Raw genomic sequence first — 24,544 nt, 5'->3', positions numbered from 1 at the left:
CACACTGTAGGTTCTATATAAATATGAATTCTCTTCCTTTCCCACTGCCTTCATTCCCTGCCCCAAACCATGGCTGGGTCCTTTATGGGCTTTTCAACATGGTTATAACCTAATCTAATCCACGTTTTAGTCCAGCTGTATAGGTAAAATTCTGACCACCCCTACCACCAACATTATTTCCCAATAATCCTGTGGCAGTGGCCGGTAAGCCTCCCCCCACCTCAATGCACACACACACACACACACACACACACACACACACACACACACTTTTCATTTTGAATGAGTAGCGCAGGATGAGTAGGCCTGGATGGGTTGAGATTACATCATCTTTCCTTCCAAACTCATTCTGCTTCCTAGCTTCCCCATTTCCCCCCATCATCCTTGATGTGAAGACCATAATCTATAATCCTATGACTTTCAAAGGGACATATCTCTTCAGATGTCTTACTAATACCTCAAAAAATAATAGCTAGTGTTCATATAGTGCTTTAAGGTTTGCAAAGCACTTAATAAATACTATCCCATTTTATCCTCACAACAACCCCTGGGAAGTAAGTGCTATTATTATCATAATTTTACAAATAAGAAATAGGAAGCAGAGATTAAATTATTTCCGCAGTGTCACACAGTTAGTTACTATCTGAAGATAGATTTGAACTCAAGACTCCCTGACTCCTGTCTCCCTGTAACACCTAGCCACAAAATGTAACATGTCCCCAAACTGAGTTCACTTTCTCATCTCTCTTCCCAATCTCTTTATCTAATATTAATAGCACTAGCATCCCAATTACCTGAGATTAAAAATCTCAGGGACATTTTTGGATGTGGGCAGGGTTGGGGTGGGGCAGTGAAAGAGAAAGAAGGCTCAATCATCAACATTTATTGACTGTGCTTCACTTAATAATAACAGCTAACATTTACATGAGAGCAGCTAGGTGGTGCAGTGGATAGAGAACTGGACCTGGAGTCAGGAAGACCTGAATTCAAATCTTGCCTCAGACACTTACTAGCTATGTGATCTTGGGCAAGTCACTCAACTCTGTTTACCTCAGTCTCTGTATCTGTAAAAATGAACTGGAGAAGGAAATGGCAAACCACTCCACTATCTTTGCCAAGAAAATCCCAAATGGGGTCATGAAGAGTCAGACACGACTGAAAAATGACTAAACAACAACTACATTTAAGTAATAGTATAAGGTTTGCAAAGAATTATCTACATATTACTTCATTTGATTCTCACAACAATCCTTTGAGAAAGCTACTATAATCTTCATTTGACAGATGAGGAAACTGAGGCCAGGAGGTTAAGCAATTTGCCCAGGATCGCACAACTAGGAAGCAACTGAGAAAGGATTCAAAGTCAGGTCTTCCTGACTCCAAGTCCAGAACTCCATTTACTGTGTCACCTCTGTAATATCGCTTATATCCAGCCCTCCTCCTCTATTCACACTAACACAACCCTATTTCAAGTCCTCATTGCCTCTCACTTAGATTACTAAAGCCTATCTCCTTTCCTCCAGTTTCTCCCCTTTGTAACTGATACTTCACACAACTGCCAATGTCTTCCTAAAAAAAGGCATCCAATTCCATTAATCCTCTGCTCTAAAACAAACCTTCATTGTTTTCCTATAGAATAAAATATAAACTCCTTAGCTTCACATGAAGTACTTCTATAATTTGACCCCAACTTACCTATGAAGCCTTAGTTCATTCTTTTTTCCCTTCCGGTACTCTGTGTTCTGGGCAAAGTGGATGACTGATTGTTTTCTGATCTCCTACTGCCGTCCCACCTTTATGAAGTCACATAGGTGATTCCTGCCTATCTGTGGAAATTCTTATCTTCCTTTAAAGCCCAACTCAGGTATTACTTCTCCCATGAAGTCTTCCCTGATTCCCTGTCCCATTCCCCCTTCACATACCTAGCTGAAAATGATTCTTTCTCTCCTCAGGTACTATGTCACTTTGCCTGAACCTCTGACTTACCGTTTTTTAAAATTCTATTCTGTATCCTCTCTCCATTCTACAACATAGTTTCTTAACACTGAAGACTTTTAACAATTTATATCTACATTGGCTAATTAATGTTAGATGTGGTATAGTAAGTGCCTCTAACAAGTTAACTCAAAAGTGGTCATTGCTTCTGGTTTGCCCATTTTAAATGAGGTTTCAGATTTTTTTAAGTTCTAGAAAACAGTATGTTTGAGAACTATGGATCACATGTCTAGAATTGGAAGAGACTTGGGTTATCTACTCCAGTCGCCTGATTTTATAGATGAAAATTTCAAGCAAGCAGTTGACATTAAGGCATTGGAGCTCAGGGCAGAGACATTGGGCATAGAGATATTGAACAGTAATCATCTGCATAGAGAAGATAATTGAACAGGAAGGGTTGTCAAAGGAAAGAGAAAGTATATCTTGAGAAAAGAGTGCCAAGATCAGGGTTTTGAAGGATAGCCACAGAGGGTAAAATGTAGAAAGAGGAGCCATGATATAGTTTTAAAGAACCAGGAAGAAATAATACCAGAAAAAGATAGAACATCCAAAGGAGCAATAGAATAGCAAAGGTGTAGAACACACAGTTCTTACACTATTAACGAAACATTTAACAGTTGGTCTCTAAATGTAAAATTCTTTATCAAACCAGTGAATTGAAAATCCACAGTGGGGCAGCTAGGTGGCGCAGTGTATAGAGCACTGGCCCTAGAGTCAAGAGGACCTGAGTTCAAATCCAGTCTCAGACACATAACGCTTACTAGCTGTATGATGCTGGGCAAGTCCCTTAATCCCATGGCCTAGCCAAAAAAAAAAAAAAAAGAAGAATGAAAATCCACTAGAGGAAATCATCCATATTCACATGGAATCAAATGGATCTATGAACACATTGTGGTTGTCCCCAGCCATAATCCATCCATGCTTGCTTATCCTAAGATGATAATTACCTATGTCTTGCCACTGGACTCTGATGACTTGAGGAGAAACTGAAGCTTATGGCTTTGCACAGCCCTGCCTCACTTAAATCCAATTCACTTGCAAGTCAAGACATCACCTTCCTGATGTCATTGATCATCTTTGAGAATTAAGGATAAACAACAACAACAGCCAGCATCTACACAGCATTTTAAGATTTTGCAAAGTAATTTATAGATTTATGATTTTATACTCATGACTCTAGGAGAGAGGTGCTATTATTTTCCCCATTTAATGGACGAGGAAACTGAGGCAAACAGAGGTTAAATGACCTGCCCAGAGTCACACAGTTAGTGTTTGAAACTAGATTTTAATTCAGGTCTTCCTGACTGCAGGCCCAGTGCTTTACCCACTGAACCACCTAACTGTCCTATGCAATTCTTCTCTAGGTCTTCCAATAAATCCTCCAGAGAGGGCCTGCATAATATTCTAAGAGCCTTCCTTGCTCTACTTTAACATGATGAAGAGAGGAGAGTAGAAGAATACAGGTTGTCCATTGCATATTCTTTATTCTTACTATGTAATTAACCCATCTTTTTGAATCACATTTCTTTGACATCTTTTCTTTGGGTTTTCTTCTATTATGTGTTGGAGCCTGGTCACATTCACCAGGCATCTCTTCAATGTGCTGAGGGAGTCTCATTTCCTGTTCTTTGGAGATTGCAACATCCCATATCACCTAACAATATAACACAAGTAGAATGCTGATATAAAAAAAAATGGGCCTTTTTTTTGGGTCACTAAATGATCTTTGTATTTTCCCCAAAAGCCACTCTCTGCCTCCCATTTAATTCTAGACCCAACTCAGTGTCTACTTGCAATGTCAGTCCAATATATATGGAGTGATAGAGGAGCTCTGTAGGTTGTCCGCCTAATCCCAATGCCATAATATAGACAAGAATTGCCCTTCATCCTCTTGATTTTTCCTAAGTAGATAGGTCAAACTCTTGAGCCATGTTGGATCTTGTCCAAGGTGCTTAAAACCACCAGCATAATGTCATCTGCAAATAGGAGGATGTAGCCCAGTTTTGTCGAATTCAAAAGAAACAGAGACACTAAACCCATCAGGACCCAGGAAGGTTGTAAATTGACTTAGAAAGCTTCATATTAACACTATCTCTTTTCTATTGTTTTTATTTATTTTGTTAATATTTTCTAATTAAATATCATCAGAGTTTGACAACTCTGAAGTAAATTAACTCAATCTCTGTTAGGACCCGCTCCACCTTGGATTCTGTGCTGAATATCCTCCATGATAACTGCAAACAGCTTTGGCAAGCGTACATCTCCCTATTTCATACCTGATAAAATACCTGATATTAACAATAAAAGGTTTGTAGGGTAATGTTCCCTAGTTTATCTTTCAATGCAAGGAATCTTGCATAATTTTGGTGGCTGTATGGAAGATATCTTGCTGGAATAAAGCCTTTAAGATAGTATTTTGCTCTACTGAATAAAAATGTTCCCTTCCCCATGATTAACAATAAGCACAGTAGTTTTTTATATTCACTACATATTTCAGTCAATTGTAGAGTGGTAAAGATGTGGCCCACTATAGAATTCTTGCCTCCTCCCTACTAACACACATCAAAGATGTGGATCAGTTTATCCTCATGTTAGTCTTATAAAAAGTTTATATAGGTGGGAAAGTAGTAGCAAATCAATAGTAGATGTTCTCTTAGTCACCTTTTGTAGGAATACGATCTGAGAATTTTTTCCCATGTTTTGGTGTTTTCCCTTTCTTCAACACCATGTGAAACAATCCCTTAACTTCCTAATAAATGTTGCTGCCAGCCTAGATCTCCTCTGTAGGCACTTGGTCCAAATAAGTGGTGTCAAACTCAGATAGAAATGGTGATGACTAAATCATACATAAGGATCTTTGTAGGCTACATAATGACTTAGAAAACCACATAAAAACATTATCCATGTTTTATTGTATTTTTATTTGTTTTGTTAAATATTTCCCAATCACATTTTAATCTGGTTCAGCTGCACTCTGAGAGTGTTGTGCACTGTATGTTTGACACCTCTAGTCTAAACTATCTGATGGAGGAAAAAAGAAGATGATGTTGAAGGTCAGGAAAAACAAGCAGAAGAAATACAGAAAACATCTGCAAAGATTTTTATAATATTATTTTTACCATTAAGAAAATTGGAGCCACCCATACCTGGATTCTAACATTATAGTCTTAGTTGGACTTATAGAAGAGATAGAAATGACCCAAACACAGAGAAGAAAATCAGATAGTTTAGACCAGAGGTGTCAAACATACAGTGCACAATACTCTCAGAGTTCAGCTGAACCAGATTAAAATGTAATTGGGAGGGTGAAAAGTAAAATCAGGTGTGGGCAAGGGATGAATGGTGATAGGACAAGATAGCAAAGAATTTGAGTTGAGAGGATGGTGTAGAGTTGAATTGGTTCACCAATGAGTAAAAATGGAGAATGGAGGAGAGTGATGGCCTTGGAATGAACTAAGAGGTGGAGAGATCAGAAATCTTGATTAGAAAAAGAACAGGGCTAGGTGCCACTTACAAGTTTTCCACTTCTGTGTTCATGTACTTTGAGCAAACTGATCATAATATTCCGTTATTACAACTTTCCCTCTGCCTTATGGCCCACACCCGATTTTACTTTTCACCCTCCATCTACTGCCTTTGCTCCTATTCTCATACTACTGAATAGAGCAAGAGAAAAATATGAAATTGTGCTGACTGAATCCATTACAAATTTGAGTTTCATAATCTCAAAGGGGTCATCACTGTAACAAGACAGTCCTTTTCCAGTTCCCCAAAACATTTACCATCCCAATCATCACAATGACTTTAATAAACCTTTTCATTCTTTAGACCTCTCAAGGCACACCCTCTCCTAACCCTCCCTGCTGAATGCCTTACCTCATACTTCACTAAAAAAAATTAAGGACATTCACAGAGAGCTCTCTCTTCCCCACTCCTCCTCATTTCACATCACTGAAATGCCTTCCCCCACTGTCATCTCTTTTGCCTGTCTCCCATAAAGAGGTGGCTTTATTCCTTGCCAAGGCTAATCCCTCTACATGCACAAGTATTTTCGTTCTATTCCATCTTCTCCAACAGCATACCCCATTTTTCATCCCTGATCTCTATGTAATCCTCAGTCTCTCCCTGTCTCCTGGCTGTTTCCTTGCTGCCTACAAACACACCCACATCTCCCCATCCTTAAAAACAAAACAACAACAAAAAAAAATCTCTCTCTTTAATCTATTCATCCCTGCTAGCTATCACCACATTCCCTTTCATGGCTAAACTTCTTGGGGAAATCATTTACATTCAGTGCCTCCACTTCCTATACTCTTGTTCTCTTATGAACTCTCGGCAGTCTCGCTTCTGACCTCATCACTCAACTGATACTGTTCTCTTCAGACTTACCAATGATCTCTTTGTTGCCAAACCTAGTGTCCTTTTCTCAGTCCTCATCTTTCTTGACTTATCTGTGACCTTTGACACTATCACTCTCCTCTCCTTCATATTCTTTTCTCTTTAGGTTTTCATGACATCACTCTCTCCTGATTCCTCTCTTACCTGTCTGACTACTATTACTCAGGCTCCTTTGTTGGATCTTCATCCAGGCCATGTTCACTGACCATTGGTGTCCCCCCAAGATACTATCCCAGACCTTCTTCTCCTCCCTCCATACTATTTCACTTGGTCATCTCATCAGCTCCCATAGCTTCAGTTATCATCTCTAAACAAATGATTCTCATAGCTATTTATCCAGCCCTACCCTCTCTTCTAATCTCTAAATTTGAATCTCCAACTAGATACCCTTTGTATATCTTAAATGCAACATAACTTCCTTATTACTGTTGTTCAGTTGTTTCAGTCATTTCTGACTCTTCGTGACCTCATTTGGGGTTTTCTTGGCAAAAGTACTAGAATGGTTTGCCATTTCCTTCTCCAGCTCATTTTATAGATGAGGAAACTGAGGCAAAAAGGGTTAAGTGGCTTGCCTAGGGTCACACAGCTAGTAAGTGTCTAAGGCTCAGCACTCTTATCTACTGTACCACCTAGCTTTCCAGTCACTCAAGTTCACAATCATTTCTACTCCTCCATTCTCTCTCTCTCACACACATACCCAATATCTAATCCATTGCCAAGTCCAGTCAATTCTATCTTCCAACATCTGTCTCTTGTCCTGTTTTCTCCTCTGACACTGCCACCACCTGGTACAGGCCCTTATCACCTCACACATGGAATACTGCAACAGCTTTCTAGCTGGTCTCCCTACATCAAATCTCTCCCAATTCCAGACCATCAAAGGATAGTCTCAGCTGCCAGAGTTATCTTCCTAAAGTGTAAGTCTGATCATGTCATCTCCCTGCTCAAGGGACTCAGTAAGGACAGATTGCTTACCTTTAATACAAGGAAATGTAAAACATTTCCTTATTAGGAATTGGGTAGTTTGTAAGAAAGATTGGCATAGACCTGAATAAGATAAGATTTTAAAAAGTAAAACTGTTTAGGAACAGGTAAAAAGAGTAATTATTTTATATGAATGAGGTCTGAGAGGAAGAACTGACAGAGGAATTAGATGGGGGTGAAGACTGGTAGTTCTAGAGCCCTACTTTCGTAGGGAATGGGTTTAAGAGGGTAGAAGGGTATAAACGTCTTCTAAATTCAGAAAGAAATAAAAGGCCAATGGGTTAGGGAGGGGGAAGAGGATAAGAGAGGGATTTCTAGAGGGGAGAGTGAGGGATTAGGATAAGGGGGGTTTAGATTAACCAAAATGAAGGATAAGGGAGGGATTGTTGTAGGCAGGGTAGGTTAAGTAATAAGAAGGAAAGGTAGTGGATAGAAGTAAAGTAGAAGAGTCAGGAGGGATAGGAAATGAGATACACACAAATATAGAATAAAGATCAGGAGTAAACTTCATCAGGGGAAAAAAAAGCAGGGGTAGTAATGATCTCAGACAAAGTTAAAGCTAAAATAGATTTAATCATAAGAGAAAAATAGGGAAACTATGCTGTATGTCAGCCATATTAATCAATATTGTTTTAGACTATTTAAAATAACTACATAGTATAAGGATGGAATATTGATGTGGTATAGGAAATGATGAGAAATTAAGTGGACTTAAAAAATATGGAAAGACTCAAACTTATGAAAGAAGAGGTTATCTACCTTCAGAGAAACAGAGGACAAATAAGTATAGTATGGGTCTTGCATAGATACATATGAGTGCGTATGTCTACATATGAGTATAATTGTAGATATCCAAGAATATGTATGTATATGTAAGTGTATGTATGTATACATGCATGTATATATGTGTATATATGTATCTTTGCATGTGTGTATATGTGTGTATATGTATACCTGTGTATGTATGTATATGTATATAAATATATCTGCACTTAATTGTACCTTCTTGGTGGGAGGAGAGGGAAGAAAGAGAGAGAAAGAAAAAAGTGAGAAGCGCACAGCAGAGAACAAAAGAACACTTACAAGGAAGCAAAGAAAAGATGGACAGCTCTGAACACAATGCATAGTATTTATTATATAGGCTTTCTTGAAATGGAAATTTATTGCTGTATATTTTGAATCTTTTCTTATGTTCTGCTGTGCATATGGCAATGCTTTTGTTTTTTTCTTATTTTGTATTTAAGTTTTAATATTTAAGTTTATATTTCTTTTTCTTCTCTTATTTTGTATTTAAGTTTAAAATAGATTAATTTTTAAAAAAAAGATTACCTCCAATTTATCTTGTTTGTGGCTATATGTGTGTGCGTGAACACATACACACACCGAAGAACTGTAGAACAGAAACCAAGCAAAGGAATTGTGTTTGCCTTTCTTTGCATTTCCAGTATTTAGTACAGTGTCTCACACATAACAAGTACCTAATAAATGCTTATTGACTTGACAGTCATGAACCCAGCCAATGCTCAGGGGGAACATTAGCAAGGAAATCATCATGCAAATAGTTGTAATCTATGCAACAAAATCTGTTGCAGAGGATAAAGTTGAGAAATTCTGGGAAGAACTTGACAAGATCCTCCTTACATACATATGTATATATATGCATATGTATGTATATATATGCACATACATGCACACACACACATATATATATACATATGTGTTTTTCATATATATTACTATTCTGTGACTTCAATGCAAGAGTAGGCACAGGGAAGGATATTGAAATATGTTAGGAAATATAGTTTGGAATAAGAAATGAGAGAATTCAGAGGCTTTTAGACGACTCAGAAGCTTCATCTATAGATCAAGAAGTTAGAAGGTAATAGACCTGACAGGTTTCAAACAAGGTATAGCCAATTTCTTTTTCTTTCTCTTCTGTTTTTTTAGTGCTATTAATTCCTAATTTAATATTTGATCTTATTCAGAACCAGCTGTGAGGTCAGCTCAAGTGGAGAAGCTCAACTTCCAACAAAGGTCAAAGTTAATATTAAACTGATAAAAATAATTTTTTTTAAAGTAAGAAGATGTGCATCTCTATCCTGAACCACTTAAACAAAGCTTTTTATCTCTGAAATGTGGCTACTGAATAAAAGTAAAGATATTGCATAATCACTGCTATTTCTCTGTTGATTTCTGTACACAGAGGTCTAAAGAACCTTGGTACTAGACCTGATCTCCATGTGGAATGGAGAGAAATGGTAGCCAAGAGTAACACCAGTTCACAGTATGAGTTGACTTACAAGACAATCTATAAAACATTTCAGCAAGAGCCAAAGACAGAAGATAATGTCAAAAGGTTAGTGAATAGGAAAGTAAACCTGAGGAAAACCTGGAATTAGACCCTACTAAGCCAGATCATCTCAATAACATTTATAAATGAAATTGTAAGATGGAAAAGAAATGTATTAATTCTATTTTGCTTCTTTCAATGTTTCTACAGTGATCCACTATCACTATTTGACAGAACAACTAAATTTGGACTCTAGGACTGCAGTACCCAAAATGTTCAATGAGGAAGTAGATAACACACACACACACACACACACACATACACACACAAAGAAAGAAAGAAAGAAAGAAAGAAAGAAAGAAAGAAAGAAAGAAAGAAAGAAAGAAAGAAAGAAAGAAAGAAAGAAGGAAGGAAGGAAGGAAACTGGAGAAGTAGCTGGATGGAACTGAATAAATCTGTACTGGAGGCAATCATTTTAAAGGTCCCCAAGGATAGATTTCCAAGATCTCAGAGAGAAAAATTACCAAAGAAAGGAATAAGAAAAAAAATCACAGAAGAATTCAATTAAAACACTCATTAACTGTTAATCATGTGCTGAACATTATGCTAAGCTTTGAGGATACAAAGACAAAAGCAAAAACAGGCTTTTCCCTCAAGGAGCTTACATTTTAATTGGGGAGACAACACACAAAGAGAACCTGTGACTAAGGGGAAAAACTGGAAAGTTAAGGGGATGATGGGTAAGGTCATAGGAGAGCAGAGTGAATTTCCAGGAATAGTAGCAGTTCATTTGATCTTGGTAGCACAATGGGAAGGGGAAGACCATGCTTGAGTCAAGGCTATCCTTGACCAAGAAGATGTCTTTGTGTGTAGAGAGAAAGAACAGTAATGTCCCAATTTCTGACCCTTTTATCCAGTCACCTGGATGTGTCCCTATAATGCTCTGCCAATTTCCCCATTGTCGTCTTTGACTTTAGAGTCTGATCTGCTGCTTGCTTGAAGCTACAAAGTCACATGTAGTAGTCATGAGGATTCCACGGTATTAACTCCATATCCCATTTGCTCTGAAAAGAAGTACTGTAATGACCTTTGAATGGAGTAACCAGTTTAACAATATATAACAATTAGTGCCCAAGACATAGAAGTTGTCTGGAAGTCCCTGGATTCCACCACAATCTTCTTCCTGGATGTTCTATCTTGCCGCCATCTCTGGACTCAGCTACTCATTGGGTATTTATAAAGCCTGATCTCAATAAGTGCAAAAAATTAATCCCCTTACTAGTTGCATTATTCAAATTCACTTTGCATATTTCTTCTAGGATGGAGCCACTTGCCATGTTTTACATAATTATAATTCTGATTAGTTTGAATTAAAATATATGCAACCACTTCAGGATATTCATTATTCACTCTAATGGGGACCTAGCCATACCATCTCTCAAAAGGCAACCAAGAACATCTAATTATTGATGTAGTTTTCTCATAAGCACAAAATCTTTGTGAGAACCACCTATATACATAAATATCTCTCTCTCTCTCTCTCTCTCTATATATATATATATATATGCATACATACATATTAAGGGTACATTTCATAGAAAAATAGGAACTGGAATAGTCAGACTTGCATAGACTATTTACTATAGAAGATCACAGCTTCAAAGTCACCCAATTGACCAAAGTACAGTGAATGTAGAATCTCACTGCTTGTTGATTTAAAAAAAAGAGAGGGAAGGAGGGAGAGGAAAGAAAATATTTCTATAGATTACAAAATTTGTTGACACTGTTTGTGGATGACCCTATAATTTTCTTATGTCCAAGAATACCAGAGGGTCTCTTCAATTAAATCTGTCTTTGATCACTCAAGAGATTGGTTTAATAATCTGTGCAGGAAAAACCAAGTTGACTAAAACTGTATATTCCTCAAATTATACCCAGAAGATAGATGTCACAGCACGTAAAGTGCTGGAGTTGGAGTTGAAAGCCCTAGATTTAGATCTTGCTTCTGATACTTGCTGCCTGTGTGACTATGGACAAGTCATTTAACCTTTCTGGATCTCAGTTTACTCATTTGTGAAATGAAGGGTTTGGCCTCAGTGGCCTCCAAGGATGTTCCTGGCTCCCAATATATGGAATCATAGAATGGGCAGTCTATTGAGTTAATATATGGTGTGTTGTTCAGTCGCTCAGTTGTGTCCAACTCTTCATGACCCCATGGACCATAGCACACCAATACTGTCCATGGGGTTTTCTTGGCAAGGATACTGGAGGGGTTTACCATTTCTTTTTCCAAATATGTGTAATGAATGGCTAAGTCAATGTTTTTGGCATAGCAGATGGAACAGGAACTGGGCCAAATTTGTATAGCAAGAAAAAGGCAAGCAGTATCACATATGGAAAGATGAATAGCACTTTTAATGATCCCAAACTGTCAAAACTCATCTTTTAAACAATAAATGTATTTCTAGTGATGCTATAAGTTTCAAATTTTAAAGTACCAGTATTTATGAAGAATCATGACTACAAATGACCACTGTGAGATATGATTAATGAGAACTTGGGAGAAAGAACATAAGAGACATCAATCTAAGACATGTAATACCATAATAGGCAATGGGTTATTCTTGTACCAAGAACTAGTAAGTAGGAGATGGAACCATGATGGCACAGTAGAAAAAGTACTGATGAGATCTCCCCTCCCCCAACACACACACACTGCCTCCAAACAGATCTAGAAAATGCTCTAGACTGAGTCCTGATCAGAAAATTAAAGAAAAAAAGACACTCATTTTTTCCAGCCCATGTCAACATAGGCAGAAAGATAGTGAGGTCTGCAGACACTGAGGTTGGGGTGCCAGGGAATCTATTCAGGAACAAGTAGGGAGAGACTATATACCTAGGCAAGGAGAGATTCTAAATATAACAAAGAGGGACCCAATCTCATGCAGAGCACAGAATAGATGCCAACTGGCAGCTCTGTCGTGCCTTACACAATCTTAAGACACAGATCCAGAGTTGAATGAAGAGGGGATCTGTGCATAGGGGTGCCGATCCAGGGGGGGAGTGGTCACAAGCCCTAGGCTGTGTTCTGAGCAAGGAGCAAATTCAGAAGCAAACAGGATCTATGTAGTTCTAACCCCAGGAGCAGATCAGGGTTTCGGTTCCAATCTCTAGGCCAGCTATAAACTTGTGATAGAATAACCAAAGCAGGAATCCCAGACTAAAGGGGAATCTGGAGTTCAGTCACCCTGAACCAGAAAAGCTCTCCAGATGTCTGATAGTGGCTAAGTCTAATAGCTGTCTACTGAAACACAGCTGGGGCAAGTCCATAAGCATGGTCCTCAGATCCAAACCTAGTTAGGAGTTTGCAGAGCTCAGACCAGCATAACTTACTTTGTTCTGAATCATGTTACTTTAGGGGAACTGAAAGCTTGAAGGTCCCCAGGTCCTGGCATCCTACAATACAACACTCAATGCCCAATGAAAGAAGTGGCAGGAACAACCCAGAAGTTCCTACAGAAGTACACAGAACCCAGCCTGAACATAAAGTCCAAAATCAGGAAGTAGGCTGGAAGAATAAGCAAACATAAAAAGAATCCCACCACAAAAATCTATTATGGCAACAAGGATGCTCAAAACACAAACTTAGAAGAAGAGAATAAATCTAAAACATCTACAAGCAAAGCCTAAAAGAAAAGCATAGCTTGGGCACAAATCCAACAAGAATTCCTAGAAGAGATGAAAAGTTTTAAGAAGGAGTGAAAATATTTTTATAAATGAAATGAGAACACTAAAGGAAAAAAATAGAAAAGAATACACTCAGGAGGTGAGAGAAAGAAAGGTTAAAATTATCTCATAATTGGAGTACACAAGTAGAAATCTATACAAATGGGAAGGGGTAGAGGGAGTTGGTGACACTTGAACCTCACTCACATGAACTAGTCAAAGAAGGGAATATATATACATACATATATACACACACATACACACACAGAAATAAGTACAGTATACATTTCATTAACAGAGAAATAGAAAACAGAGAGAAAAGGGAGTCAATTGGAGGAAAGCAGATTAAAGAAGGGAGTAATCCCAAGTAAAATAAATTCTAAGGATTTAAAAAATACTTATGGCAGCTCCTTTGTGGTTACAAAGAATCAGAAACTGAGGGTGTGCCAAACAATTTGGAATGGCTAAATAAATTATGGTATATAAACATGACGAAATACAATTGTGCTATAACACATGAGGGAGGAAATAGTGAAACTTATGAAAACTTGTAGAAACTGATTCAAAATCAGGTAAGCAGAACCAGAACAATTTGTATAGTGACAACAATGCTGTAAAGACAAACTCCTTTAAAAGACTTAGGAACTCTGATCAGTGTAATGACCAATCATTATTCCGGAAGACTCATTATAAAACATGCTACCCACCTTTTGATAGAGAGATGATGGACTCAGATTTCAGATTAAATTTTTTTTTGATGTAGCTAATGTGGGAATGTTTTGTTTGATAATACATGACTCTAACAGAGTTTTATTTTTCTTTCTTAATTGAGGGGGGACAATGTGAGAGGGAGAAGAGTCAGATTTTTTATTGAAAATAATTAATTTAAAAAAAGAATTAACAAGTAAACAACCCAAGGGTTGTAACTGCATCTAGGAAATTTTGAAAGATCCTCAGGAAGTCCTTTGGGTTGTTGGACCAATCATCTATGATGATTTATGAAAGGACATGTATAAAAAGTTACATAAGATGAATGAGTTGATATCTGTATTAGTTGAGTGGAGTATCCATATCCAGGGGATCACAGATTTATTGGTAGATCATATCATCCCTTTGAATATTCATCTAACAGTGAAAAATAAATGTTTCCCTTTTCCACATTTTATTTGTGTAATGGACATATTATTACCAGCCTAAAAGCTCTTTTAGCCATGATGAGTATAAATGTAGTCAGTTATACTTACAAAACTAGCACTGACACAAATTGTAGCTTTTTATTATAAGAAATAACTCCTTTTAGCTGGGATAGAAGGACTACCTTGAGCTATTTACTACCCATCAGTGGGCAGTAGCCGTTAGCAATCTAGATTTATTCAGTGCCTAATGACCCTTCTCCATCTCATCTTCCCCTTCCCACAACCACAGTGGTGAAGGCATCTGGCTTTGACATATCTAAAGAAGTGTGCAGATAAGCTCTGAAATCAGCAAAATAGGACTATCAAATTCTCAGTCCCCTTGGAGAATAGCTTTACAAATCAAGGGTAAGAATAAAATTGATGACTATGGAAGGAGAGGAGATTGCTGACTAGATAATATGAAGTAATTCCACCACTGTAGGATACAGGTGGTAAAAGAAATGTTTGCCTGGTTGTAGCATTGCTCCTTAGCAGTGATGGTGCTTAATATAGTGTCTGGCACAGAGTAGGCTCTTAATAAATGTTTATTAACTCGATGTTGAAATTTACATGAACAGAAAAGGGGATATTTAACTAGATTTTTCCTTTTTTGAACTGTATAATTTAACTTTCACTTTTATCTTTCTGTCTGTAGCACCTAGCAAAATGTTTGGCACACAGCAGGGTCCTCTAAGCACTTCTTGACTGATGTTTTTGACAATAATAAGAGAGAGGAGGGAGTTCTACTTTGTATCTAATCAAGATTTGTGAGAAGATGACTAAATTGATATAGGACATTGGGGAAATCCCTAGGCTTTCACTCTGATCTGGGCTCTACATCTCTATTTTCAGTTCATCACCAGGTAACTTCGAAGCTTTTTCTTCTTGAGTACACAAGACTTTTGGGAAGATGGAGGTCTTGGTTAATTTAGAAATGCTGATTAAGTTATTCACATCAGCAAAATCACGCTCCCTCCCATTATTCCTAAGCCTTCTAAGAGAAGGCCTTAGCTAACAATTATCAATACAATAACCATAATTCATCTTTATATAGATATTTAAAGGACAGGGAGATGGAAGAAATCATGTTTCCCAACTCTGAAAATACTTTGTATAAATTTTGTATAACTTCAAACCAGTTCAGCCAGTCCGTGACTATAAGGACTACTGTTTCACTTTTGTACAGCAGCTTTCTCACATAATAGATAGTAGAATGTAAGCTCCTTGAGGACAGGATTTGTCACTTTTTTTTTGTTTTCCTTGTACTTAGTACTTAGTTTGATATGTAGTAGGTACTTAATAAATCCTTAACTTAAGAAAAAAAAGAAATGTGGGAAATATTGACTAAGTGTTAACCTTCATTCCTTTATTTTTTATAGTTAAGGAAAAGAGAAAGTGAGTTACACTTTGAGGATCTTATAGGAACTATTTGGAGAAAGAATACCTGCTCTTCAACATTGTGTGATGGCAACTTTGATAAACTTAGCTCTTGTCAGCAATGCAATGATCTAAGACAATTCCAAAAGACTCATGATGGAAAATGCTATCCACATCCAGAGAAAGAACTATGAGTCTGAATGCAGATTGAAGTATACTATTTTTCATTTTTTTTTTGTTTCTTGTGGTTTTCCCCTTTGGTTTTAATTCTTCTTTACAATATGACTAATGTGGAAATATGTTTAATATGATTGTATATGTATGGCCTATATCAGATTACATGCCATTTTGGGGAGGTGGAAGGGGAAGGAGGGAGAGAAAATTTAAAACTCAAAATCTTATAAAAATGAATGTCAAAAACTAAAAATAAAATAAATTTTTTTTAAAAAAAACCTGTTCTTTTCCCTTCTGATCAGTGATTATTCAAGATAATTATTTTCATTACCATTTTGTAGAATTTGGAGACTGAGGTATATTAAAATAATGTGCTTCTGCAATAACTTGAATACAGTGTTTCATGTCCTTTCGTGCCCTCACCTACCTCAACTCCCCTGAAATAATTGTTCCTGATTAAATGGCACCCTGTTCGATCTCTGCAGGTTACATTGAACTTCTGTGGCCAAGGCCTAGCAGAACTGATCTAAATAGGTTATTTCCCAATTCCATGCTCCTTTCCTTGGTTCCTTAGGCCACAATATCTATAGTAAGACACATTATTTGCATTTGGATAGATGCCTCATAGGACTGTCCTCCACCTTCCATGGTGCCACTTTATAAAAAATTTCTCTCTAAAGCCAACACCTCAGTTATCATTAACACAAACTATTTACTTTTTTAAAAATGAGTCAGAATTATGTCAGATTGGAATTTTTAAAAAATTATCCCAGATTAGAGTTCCCATTTGGGGACTACAGGGAATGCCTTTTTACCAGTTCTCATCCTCTAGCCTCCAGTAAGTCAAATTGCAAATACATGGATGTTTACAGTAAGTTTTAACTAAAAAGAAGGGTTAATACAAACACTCATTACTGACTGATAACAGCTTACTCTTTTAAATGATATGTCAGACTGACCATTTGGTTTATGTAGTGGTGTGCCTAAAATTTTGGAGATGGGAGGACTCATTGTTGGGGGCGGGAGGGAGCTATGCTTCTTATAACTCCGTGCTTGGCTAGGCTGTCCCTTTTTAGGATAGGACTTCCTTTTCTTCTTATTAGAAATTTGATCATAATTCAGATAGTATCCAAAAGGTGGTGTGGGAGTCCTCATCTCTCTTAGATTTGGCTCTCTTGGGTTTTTCCAAGATAAAGCTCTTGGGAGGGTCTCTTTATAGGCTCAGATACTTGTGGAGTCAAAGATTTGACTTTCCTTCCTTCTCAGCTGCTATAAGAAAAGAAAGCATTTCAGTGGTTAATTTTTCATGGCTCTGTGACTGGTTAGCTTTTAAGTTCTTTCACTCTTGACTGCCAGAGATCTTCTCTGAATGATCTTTTTTGTGTTCTTTAATCTTGAGCCTATCGGAGGATTTATTCTTCTGCCCTTTCTGTGTAGTTTCTGCTACAAACTCCTTTTCTGCAGATTCTGAAGATCTTTCAATTGTGGGCTTCTCTGACAGCTTGCCCTCCTTGGCAGAAGGCTTCTTGCCTTCCTTGCCTTTCCCCAAATCATATTTTTTTTCTTTTTGGATCTACTGCAAAACAAGACCAAAGTTCCTCAGTAAATCAGAAAGGTTTTTGAAGCAATGGTTCAGATCAGGGACTTTCATTTTCTTTTTCATCATAGCCTTGAGCAATCTTGGTACTCAATGTTTTAGGTAACAATAAAGAAAGATTCCTAGGCAGTCATCAGGCCTTCAGATTTTTCTGCCTCTCTTTCTCTTCCTCCACCTTCTCCTTCATCCTTTACTTCCCCAGGCCTTGCTAAGGAGGAGGCAGCTTTGTGCCTCCATGGAAGTGCTATTGCGTGCTTCCTAATGTCAAGCCAGGAAGATCAGGCAGCAAACTGTAGCAGAGAGTAGAGGATGGAGAATGTATAAATTGAATAGCACAGTTGCTCCCCTTTCCCTTTTCCTTTTCCTTCTCCTTCCTCTTTTCTATTGCATTGACTGTATGGGACCATTTGCATTGACTGTATGGGACCTTCTGTGTTGCGACTGTGGACTGATCAACACTAATGCAACAGTTTACCTACTAACCCAAGATCTCTAGTAAATATCCATGGTTTTCTGGAAGAAGTCAGTCATAATGCCCTCTGATCTTAAATGTAGTATTTTTCTTCTTCACTCCATTCCCCTACCTTCCTACTTGCTAGAATATACCCAAAGCCAGCAAGGGAAGACATATGGAGTAGAAGGAGGAAGTGATCAAGCTTTGGCTGCCAGAGGAGACTATCAAAAGAGACTGACACAAGTCATATAGTACAGTCAGATAGAAGGAAGACTTAGTCTCTATGCCTAGGAAGGCAGTGGTTAGGCAGGGAGAAGTTCACACAAACCCCCCAGTTCAGGAGTTCATATAAACTCCCAAGATAATGAGGTGGCATTGCAAGAAAATCTGAGGGCAAGAACAGTTGCCACACAGCAATAGAATGGTCAAGGAACAGCAGATAGAAGAAGAATCTCCCCACACTCCACCTCCTGCCCCATATATTCACAAACCCAATTGATTAGACATAGACTCTGCTAGCGGCTGTGAAGAGAAGATGCTTGCTAGCTCCCGGTGAGATTTGCAGTTTGCAGTTCCTCAAACAACACACTCCATCTCTCAGCTCTGTGCCTTTTTACCGGTTGGCTACAACACCTAGAAAACAACCCCCCCCCCCTTCATCTCTGGCTCCTGTCTTCCCTGGCTTCAAGTCTCAGCCAAATTTCCACCTTCTGCAAGAATCCTTTCCTAGCTCCCTCTCATTGCTAGTTCCTTCCCTCTGAGATTATCTCCAATTTATCTTATATCCATCATGTTCATTCCAATGTAACCAGCATCCCAAAACCCACTGGTATGTGACTCTTCTCCTCATTGGTGGAGATTAATACCCTGCTCATGAGTGAGGGACAGGAGTTAGTCAGAGCAAGAGAGAGAACTTTAGTCTCTTCTACACAAAACTGTTTGTAGGTTACATCCCCCATTAGAATGGAAGCTCCTTAAGGGCAAGAACTGATTTTTTTGGTTTATTTTTTGTTTGTTTTGCCTTTGTAACCCTAATGTTTAATACAGTGTCTGGCAATAGCAAGCGCTTATTAAATGCTTTTGACTTGACACTTAAGTTGTGTTCTTGGAATTCCTTGTTTTGGGGAGTACCTATAGGCTGGTTTAAGAGCTGCTAAGTTTAACTAGTATGACAATTATAAATCTTTTTCTTTTATTTCTATGACATCAATAAATAGCTTAGCTTAAAAAGGGTAAGGTCTCCCACTGCATCCAAGGCCATTGTCAGCTGTCCTGACCTATGTCTTGTCACTAGACTCCAAATGACTGGAGGAGAGAATGAGGCTGATGCCTTTGCACAGCCCTGTGTCACTTAAATCCAATTCTCTTGCAAGTCAAGACGTTACCCTCCTGATGTCATTGGTCCTCTTCAAAAACAAAGGACAAACAACAATCAGTAAACAACTGTATAAAGTAAAATGCTGCTTGCGTGATTAATGTTCTTATCCTATCCTGAAATGATGATAGGATAATGTGATCCTAACCTGATATGATTTCATGGAAATAGCATGAAGGGAGAAGGTGGAGTTTTTCCAGGTTGTAAGGCTAAACCAAAGATTAATTCACAAAGATTCCAGCCCCAGTCTAGCAAAAAAGCATAGCTACCCAGAAAAGAGATAGAACCAGGGAATAAACACAACCCACTATCTTAAAAACCAGTTTGGCATTTCCCTTGGGTGCCCTCTAGTGCCCAATAGAATAAATAATCACCAGGACAAGTGTATGACTTCTGGTTCCTGATCTTCACCAGATACTGTGGTAGCAATGCCCCTGAGGATTAAACTAATAATTACCATTCATACTCAGCGTGACAATAAAAGTAAGGTACAAGAGTCAATGAAAAATAACTAAGGTAAGAACATCCTAATATATCACTGAGCCCCCTTTCTCTGAGAAATGAAACCTGAGTTTATTGATAATCCTATCCTACTCTTAAATCATCTAAAAGAATATATAAGCTCTTTGAAGGCAGGGACTGACATTTTTGTCTTTCTGTTTCCAGCTCCTAACATAATAGGTATTCAGCGCTTGTTTAATGATATCACTTCATCATGTCATGCTGACAATTTTATCTTGATGTTTCATGAGCTGTGTCAATTTAACTGCTTACTATGGCAAAAGACCATTCTAAGTGATCACCGGGATCTGGTTAGAATATTAGCAGAAAGTCAAAGCTTGAATAAAAGCCACAAGACTATGTACTTTTCAGGTTATGAGGCTGAAGCAGACCTAGTGTACTTAGTAGGTCAATATTTCCCCTCTGCTCCTCTACCTCCAATAGTTATGCTGGGAGCACACTGGGAGGTAGCTAGGTGGTGCAGTGGATAGAGCCCAGGGACTGAAGTCAGGAAGACTGGAGTTCAAATCCATACTGAGTCACCCTGGACAAGTCGTTAGTTTAACCTCTATCTGCCTCAATTTTCTCAACTGGAAAATGAAGATCGCAACACTACCACCTCACAGGGATGTTATGAGGACTGAATGAGATAATATTTGTAGAACGCTTAGCTCAGTCATTGGCACATACTAAGTGCTTAATAATGCTTGTTCCCTCCTCCCATTCCCTTCCCCTACAAGTAAGCAACTGATCTTTAATGGATCATGAATGATGAGGATGGGACCTGAACCCCTGAAAGGAAAAGACCATGTCTTTGGCATCTGGACCCCAAAAAGGAAAAGCCCTGGACTTTCCCACACGGCCAAATCTCTGGCATTTGTCTGAGGCTATAGTCCACTCAACTGGCCTTTCACTGTGGCTACACCCAGTCTCCCAATTCTATTCTGTTACCTCCCCATGGTCCCTGGCCATTTCCCAACCTTTAATCCTATCTCCCTTGGTCCAGGTCCCCAGCATTCTGTTACCTCACAGTCACCCCACCCTACTGGCTACTCCCATCAAGATCCTCCCTAGACCCCCTTCTCCCAGACCCCTTCTCCAGTCACCCCAGACTAAATAGCCACTCCTAGATCCCTCTCACAGCCTTTCTGTATATAAGGTTCATCTTTTCTCCATTAAGGGGCTCAGATTCTTAAGATCTGGCCCGCTTGCAATACTGATGCAAATGCTTAGCTTCCTTAAGAGTCTGGCCAATATGGCGAATGTTTTAATAACATTTGTCTAAAAGAAGGCTTGGGTTGAATTTATTTGGGCAGGACACACATGTTGTGGTTTTGGGGTCCCAGCACCCCTAAATCTCTAAACCTCAACAATGAAGGAGATTTATTAATCTAGGTGCTCAAAAATACATTAAGTAAAATGTAATTCAACAAATAACTAAAATTGGGTCAATAAATACCTTCTGTTTTCTGGTAAAATAAGTTGGTTTTTTTTCCATTGGTTGACCAAGGCCTTAACAAGATCTCCAGCAGTTGTAAGCTTCCTAAAGCCATTCACAATTTTTTCTATTCCAGTTTCCTTACGAACAGTAGAAAGAAACAATCACCATCTTTATTCCATAGTTGGACAAGAATAAAACTGGATAAAGATTTTTGAATAGTATTCTTTCATTCACAATTTTAGTTTAATGATGAGGATAAGGGTGGGGGAGGGGAGGGACATACTTTAGGAAAATTGACTTAACTGATACTTGTAAATAAGATAATTTAGATGGTATAGACTTTTAGGATAATTAAAAAGACAAGCATATTTAGGGTAAAAATCATAGGATCATAGATCTAATCTGGAAAAGCCCTCAGAAGACATCTAGTCCAACCCTCTCATTGTACAGATAAGGAAATTAAAGCCCTGGGGAGGGGGGGAGGGAGGGTTAAATGATTTACTTAAAATAGTTTGTTAACATCAGAGGTAGGATTTTAACCCAGGTCCTATGACCTCAGAGATGATATTGTTTCCGCTTTATCACACTGCCTCCCTCTTTATAAGATAAAACAAAAAAGGTGTCTCCCATGTTTAAAAATAAGTTTATTAAACTGGAATATCACTAAATGTACCACCCACAATCCAGCACATCTAAGACGGTGAGTCACATTGAACAGTCAGTCTTCCCTTATAAAACAAAGGTCACAAGTTATTTTGCTTTGAGAATTTTATAACTTTTAAAGCTATATCCTTTAGACCAATGGTGTCAAACTCAAAGAGAAACAGATTCTGGTGGGCCGCATATTGACTTAGAAAACCATAAATTAACATTTTCTGTGTTGTATTATATGTTTACTTATTTTATTAAATTTATTAATTTATTAAAATCTATTAAATTAAGTTATTAAATTTTATAAAATATATTAAACTAAATATTTTATTAAATATAATTTTTATTAAATTTGTTAAATTAAATTAAATTTCCACAATTGCATTTTAATTTGGTTCTGATGCACTAGGTAGTTGAATTTGATTCCTCTGCTTTATTCTGCTTGAACAGCATGCTCCAATTTATTGTCAAGGGGTAAGTGGGTATCCTGATTAGGATTTAGCTTTGAGCCCCTACCCACTGATTAACCTCACTTCTTTTTTCATTAGCTATATTTCTTTTCTTTTTTTTTCTTTTTTTTGGCTGCATAGACATAAGAGGCTGCAACTTTTTTTTTCAATTTTTAAAAGATTTTATTTAAAGTCTTGAGTTCCAAATTCTATTTCTCCCTCCCTCCTTCCCCTCCCTTCTCCCTGAGATAGTAAGCCATCAGATATAGGTTCTACATGTGCAATTATGTAAAACATTTACACATTAGTCATTTTGCTGAGTATAGCTAAGTCATTCCCAGTTCTTCATCGAACAATATTACTGTTACTATGTAAAACATTCTCCTAGTTCTGTTCACTTCACTATGCTTTAGTTCATGTAAGTCTTCCCAGGTGTTCTGAAATCATCCTGCTTGTCATTTCTTATAGCAAAGTAATATTCCATTACACCACAGCTTGTTTAGCCATTCCCCAATTGATGGTCATCCTTTTGATTTTCAATTCATAGCCACCACAAAAAGAGCTGCTATAAATATTTTTGTACAAATAGATCCTTTTCCTTTTTTTTTTTTTTGGATGTCTTTTGGATATAGACCTAGCAGTGGTATTGCTGGATCAAAGTTTTAACATAGTTTTATAGTCCTTCGAGCATAGTTCCAAATTGCTTCCAAAAATGGTTCGATCAGTTCACAACTCCAACAACAGTACATTAGTGTCCCAGTTTTCCCATATCCCAACATCCAATATTTCCTTTTTTGTCATATTAGCCACTCGAATAGGTATGAGGTAGTACCTTAGAGTTATTTTAATTTGCATTTCTCTGATCAATAGTGATTTAGAGCATTTTTTCATATGATTATAGATAGCTTTGATTTCTTTGTCTGAAAACTGCTTGTTCACATCATTTGACCATTTATTAATTGGGGTATGACTTGTATTTTTGTAAATTTGACTCAGTTCTTTATATATTTGAGAAATGATATCTTTATCAGAGAAACTTGCTGCAAAATTTTCCCCCCAGTTTTCTGCTTTCCTTATAATTTTGGTTGCATTGAGTTTTTTATTTTAATTTTATATAATCAAATCATAATATTTTATATAATTTATATTTATATTAAAATTTATAATAAATTTATATATAATTTATAATAAATAATTTATATAATCCAATAAAAATAAAATTTTATATAATCAAAATGATCTATTTTACATTTTGTAATGCTCTGTATGTCTTCTTTGGTCCTACATTCTTCCCTTATCTATAAATCTGACAGATAAACTAACCCATGCTCTCTTGATTTACTTATGTTATCATCCTTTATGTGTAAATCATGTACCCATTTTGACTTTATCTTGGTATACAATGTGAGATGTTGATCTGTACCTAGTTTCTGCCATACTATTTTCTCGTTTTCCCAACAGTTTTTTTCAAATGATGAGTTTTTGTTTCAAAAACTTGGTTCTTTGGGTTTATCATATGCTAGATTTCTATGGTCATTTACTATAATATAATTTGTATCTAATCTATTCCACAGATCCACCATTCTATTTCTTAGTACAGATTATTTTGATAATTACTGCTCAAAATTACATTTTGAGATCTGGTACGGCTAGACTACCTTTTTGGCATTTTTTTTCCCTTGATTCATTTGATATCCTTGAGCTTTTGTACTTACAGACGAATTTTATTATTTTGATAGTTTGATTGGTATGGCACTGAATAAATAGATTAATTTAGTTAGAATTGTCATTTTTATTACATTGGCTCAGCTTACCAATGAGCAATTAATGTTTTTCCAATTGTTTAATTCTGACTTTATTTTTGTGAAAAGTGTTTTATAGTTGTGTTGATATAGTTCTTGTATTTGTCTTGGCAGGTAGACTCCCAAGTATTTTATATGCCTGCAGTTATTTTAAA

The 24,544-nt window shown here is 37.3% G+C and overlaps 1 protein-coding gene across 1 annotated transcript in view; it reads right to left on the bottom strand.

Moving 5' to 3' along the window:
• The window catches only part of LOC114036377 (elongin-A-like), a 58,509-nt gene that overhangs the window by 9,583 nt on the left and 24,382 nt on the right, over positions 1-24,544 (bottom strand). The gene's annotated exons all lie outside the window — the stretch shown is intronic.

This window comes from Vombatus ursinus, unplaced genomic scaffold, assembly GCF_900497805.2.
Source record: "Vombatus ursinus unplaced genomic scaffold, bare-nosed wombat genome assembly UNPS02009835.1, whole genome shotgun sequence".
Taxonomy (NCBI): domain Eukaryota; kingdom Metazoa; phylum Chordata; class Mammalia; order Diprotodontia; family Vombatidae; genus Vombatus; species Vombatus ursinus.
Note: the sequence above shows the minus strand (reverse complement) of the source record. Positions and strands in the feature narration are given on the sequence as shown.